This window comes from Micropterus salmoides, unplaced genomic scaffold (assembly GCF_014851395.1).
Source record: "Micropterus salmoides isolate LMB-PRFRI ecotype aquatic unplaced genomic scaffold, ASM1485139v1 Ms_hic_scaffold_2, whole genome shotgun sequence".
Lineage (NCBI taxonomy): Eukaryota > Metazoa > Chordata > Actinopteri > Centrarchiformes > Centrarchidae > Micropterus > Micropterus salmoides.
In genome coordinates, this window is record NW_024041150.1 from 53810636 (window position 1) to 53815313 (window position 4678).

Genomic DNA, 4678 nt, shown 5'->3' on the forward strand with positions numbered 1-4678 from the left:
TTAAGCTCAACCAAAGGTGTTTTCTTATTCAAGTTAACTATTAGTTGACTGTATGGCAAACATTTGGAAAGGGCACTTGCACTAAAAGAAAGCCAAGTCATTCTCAACACACAGTTTTCTTATTTACACACTCAATGAGATCATGCCGTGTTTTACCTTCACAGAATAATGGTCGTATTTTCTCAGTGCTTCCTCGCAGCCATAAATCTCCACATACTTATTCACCTACAATAAAGAATAGGAAGACTTCAGAGAACTGATGCATGTTAAATCCAACATTTGGTCCAGAGTGAAGTATTGAATTACCTGCAATGAAATATGGTAGAGAACTATTGTTACTATAAAAACCTTCTGTATCAACCTTAATGGTGGCAACAGTTAAAGCTGGCAACGTTGGAGAAACTAGCAAGAAACAGGGCTGTTGCACCTTGGGGCCAACGACCAGCCCATAAAGTAAAGGCAGGCAGTGGCCCATAGGTTCATTTTCTATACTGACTACTCTGTCCCCTCTGTTTCTGGTATCAGGAGATACTGACCTGAAAGCAACACAGAATGACTGAGAGCCTAACTGTTATAGTTTAGATTTTAAATTGTCACCTGCATCCTGAATCTTTTCCCCCTTATATAAATAAAAACATTTCCACTTTAAATTGATGCAGAAAATTTACCAGAATGCAGGAAATTAAGTGTTGTAATGCGAATTCCATAATTATCATCTCCAAACATATTGCATGTAATCCTGGACTCAGGGACAACGTGTCTCTGTGGGAAGATATGCTTGATGCTGAAGCTCTCCTTACTCACGTGTTTGCCTGAGCTGTTTATTTGAAAACTCAAATTGCCATCACAGTGTTTAAGGATCAACATTTTCAGGAGGAGGAGGCCCAGACCCCCCACTTAATGTGTGACCCCTCAGATGTTGAAGCTAAACCTGCGCTCTTGCTTTTTAACAAGAAAATGACTCACTAGAATGCAACAAAACCGTCTCTGGGATGACAGGTTTTCTGAAGGGAACAGTGGTTAAATTTCATCTCCCAGTTTAGGCAATTATGTCTTGAAGTTTAGCAAGTATGCTGTTCATAATTATTCATCACTCACCGTGATTATTACATACCTCCTGCAAAGCTTGCTGTAGCAGCTCTTCAGCCGACTTCCCTTTCTCACTTGGGCTCACATTGTATTTCAGGACATCAGGGTTTGTTTTCACTGTGGATGTTTTCTCCAGCAACCCGTTAACCAGATAAAAGGTGTTATCGTTATCCATGATGAATTTATTAAGTTGGACCCCCAGATCTTTAGCAACCGTGAGGACGATCCTGTTGACAGAGGTGATGGTGGCAGAGTCAGCTGGTGACTGCAAGTGTTTTGTACTGTGTTTGAGCCAAGACAGTAAATGAAAAAGATTCTTCTGATGCTTAGCGGCTACATTTCTACATCCCTTTGTGATCTTTAGTTAAGTAACAAACACAACAGCGACGACCTCTTCTGGATTCTATCAAGCTCCATTTTCAGCTTACCTTTAATGTAAAAATAAATTGCTAGTATCCATGTTTGGATGGTATCTTTCCAAATCAACCTCATAAAAAGCTGGAATGCCAATTTGTACACTTTTCAATGTAGCTTCAAAAGCTTCTCTTTTACACAGTCATGTTGGTCTGAGATGGGGAAATCAACTCACTTGTGAAAACTTGGGATCCTCATGGCTCCCAGTTCAGCATACCAGCCCTCTTCTTCATTCCTGTAGGTCTCCACCCGTCCTCCAACACGGCCGCTAGCCTCCAATATCGTTACCTTGTCAGTACAGGTGAATATAAATAGATATTACAAATGAGGCAGGTCAAGTAATGTTTCAAAGGTACTAGGTGTAGCTACAGCAGGTACAGCTTTTGCTTTTCCTACTGCTTCTGGTACTACCACAATAACTATCGCTACTATTACTAGTCTTACTACAACTACTAACAACTTCTGCTACCAGTACTGATAATAATTATACTGCTAATATTGCTGCTGATTCCAACACTACTGTTAATGCTACTACTACATTTGATGCTGAAACTACTACTAGAAGTAATAATGCTGTTGTTGAATCTGCCATTGTTATACTACTTGTACTACCACTGCTGCTACTACTACTATTCTACTAAACTGCCACAACTACTGCTGCTGGTACTAATAATGCAGTTTTTACTATGGCAAATACTGCTACTACTAGTATTGCTTCTGCTGCTGTAAAACGTTTGCTGTCACTATTCTAACTATTCTTGCTACCTTCGTTACTACTATTAAAAATAATTACCCATAATTTGTTTCAAAAAGTTAGATGTCCCTGATTTAAAAAGCTACATGTGTAACGGCTCCAAAGGCCGTGAATTAGTTTGTGGTAATTTGATTTATTGTAAATGTAAAAACATAACATGAAATGAATGGCAGGGCCCTTAACATGGCTCCTGTGTCAAAATCTAATTATTGCAAATTATCACAAACCAGTGTGGTTACAGGGGTTAGGGAGAAGTTAAAAGGAGCCCTGCATGTAATTTATTCCCCCTAGACTCCATATTGGGTTAATCTGCAGGCCCCAAACCCCCAAATATTTTGGTAGAAATATTATCTGTGTATGTGTGTGTATGCGTGTGTATGTACCGTGTGTCCGGCGTTGCAGTAACTTGGCAGCTGTCAGTCCAGCCATGCCAGCTCCAACAATAACAACATGATGAGGTGTATTAATTTTTGGAAGGCCCGTCTGCACAGTCTGCAGCAGCTCATCGTAGTCATGATCTTTCAGACAATCAGCCAGTTGTTGCTTCAGGTTGAAAGCAGAAGTGTCACTGGGGTACAGTGTGAGCAGCAGCACACTGACAGCAACTGGAAAACACACACGATCCAACTTTAATCAAATTCTTTTTAATCTTTACTGATTCACTGTAGTTGCTTTTTCCCCTGAAGCAAAGTTGTAGAGCCAAAATCTAGTTGAGCCGCTACAGCAGAGACACTCAACTGTACTTGACCCTGTTTGCATCACATTTACAGTGAATACGTTTCTGTTCCGACATTTACAGGCTGGAGTTTCCTCGGTCGAATAAAATTCTTCTAGACAAGCAAAAATTGACTCATTTAATCATAAACTGATGAAAACCAAACTGTAGAAGTGTAAACCTCACAGAGCAGAAGTATAACTGTCTTCAGTGGGTTTGAATCACTGACAGGGAAAAAATCAAAGGACTGCAGAGAGGAAATGTGCACTTTCAGCACATATTCTCTTTTAGGCTACTCGTGGACAGAACTCGACACTATTTACTACCAGCCAGATCAGGTTGCCAAAAGTGTTTACAGAACAAAGTGTCTCAAAGACAGTAAAAGTTAAAAAAATAAATAAAATAAAAGTGTTCCTTCAATATTAATTTGCTAGAAAATACTCACAGAATTTCCATTTTGGCTCACGCAGATCCATCTCAGTTATTAAGACTATTACGTCTTCTTTCCCTCTTCGGTGACATGAAGAGGATGAAGAAGAGAAATATACACAATAGACAGCAGGTTTTAATCCTGGAACATCGTGACTTCTCTGTCTGACAAAACTGTGTCATTTTGTCAAAGACATTTACTTTTGCATTCAATGTAATTTGATGATCATATTATTCAAACATGTACAGAATTTATTTAACAAAAGAAAACCTGAAGAAACTCTCAAGAAAAACACAATCATGTGATTGTGAGTGTAACTTTAAGTTTTGAGAAAATGTTATGGATTTTACAAATTCTGTAAATTCCTTAAATGTACATATTTGCTGTTAAATTCAATATATGTTACTATTTGCACATTTGAATTATAGTCTAAGATAAAATTTCGTGAAAAATTACATATTCTTACCCTTTGAAGAGCTAAAATGTCAGAATCTGCCGTTAGAGTAAGTTGAAAGGAAACCGTGGCCTCTTAAATACGTTCTTGTCAGACAAGCATGACTGCAAATGTTATGCCCTCGTGCTTTTATATAAGTTTGTCCTGGTATGCATTATTCACCATCCATCCATCCATCCATCCAGCCATCGTCAACCGCTTATCCTGCGTACAGGTGCGTGGGTGCATTAGTCACCAAGTCCTCAGAATCAGGTGAGAGAGACGGTCTAGAGTTTTAAAGGGTAGTCTTTTGAATTCTATGGTCTTTTTTGGGGACTAGAGATGAAAATAACCTTTTTTGGCAAAAAAAAAGTTAAATCCTTTGGTTGACATTAATAAATAATGTATTTAGAAAACCTATCAGTTGTATTTTATAGTGAGAAAATCAACTGAAGGTCACAGCAGCATTAAAAAACAACAATATTTTGTGGGGATGTCAGTTCATTTCAGAAGAATCTGCTTGATCAGTGGTTTTATTTGTGAGTGTAAGTAAACTGAAGTACAGTACATTAAATTACTTTGAATGGAAGCTCAAAAGTTATCCCACAGCCAACACAAACTCTTGCAATGTGACCTAATACATATGCTTTACATGGCACGTCAATAGCTCCTACAAATAGTAGGTACAACAGTACTTTTTCCATCCATCCATCCATCGTCCACCGCTTATCCTGCATACAGGGTCGCGGGACAGTACTTTTAAAAATATTTATTTATGTATAAATGTAAAACGAATACAGTGATAAAGTATTCAAAATATAAACTATAGTGGAAAATCCTCAT

The 4678-nt window shown here is 38.3% G+C and overlaps 2 long non-coding RNA genes across 2 annotated transcripts; both read right to left on the minus strand.

Annotated features, from left to right (window-relative positions):
* Positions 1 to 1275: 1275 nt before the first annotated feature.
* LOC119912758 lies at positions 1276 to 2799 on the minus strand. Its single transcript, XR_005446211.1, has 3 exons — positions 2641 to 2799; positions 1679 to 1791; positions 1276 to 1316 (listed from the first exon to the last, which is right to left on the minus strand). It is a non-coding gene; the product is annotated as an uncharacterized LOC119912758 (long non-coding RNA).
* A 23-nt stretch (positions 2800 to 2822) lies between these two features.
* LOC119912769 lies at positions 2823 to 3922 on the minus strand. Its single transcript, XR_005446222.1, has 3 exons — positions 3869 to 3922; positions 3418 to 3482; positions 2823 to 2862 (listed from the first exon to the last, which is right to left on the minus strand). It is a non-coding gene; the product is annotated as an uncharacterized LOC119912769 (long non-coding RNA).
* Positions 3923 to 4678: the final 756 nt, after the last annotated feature.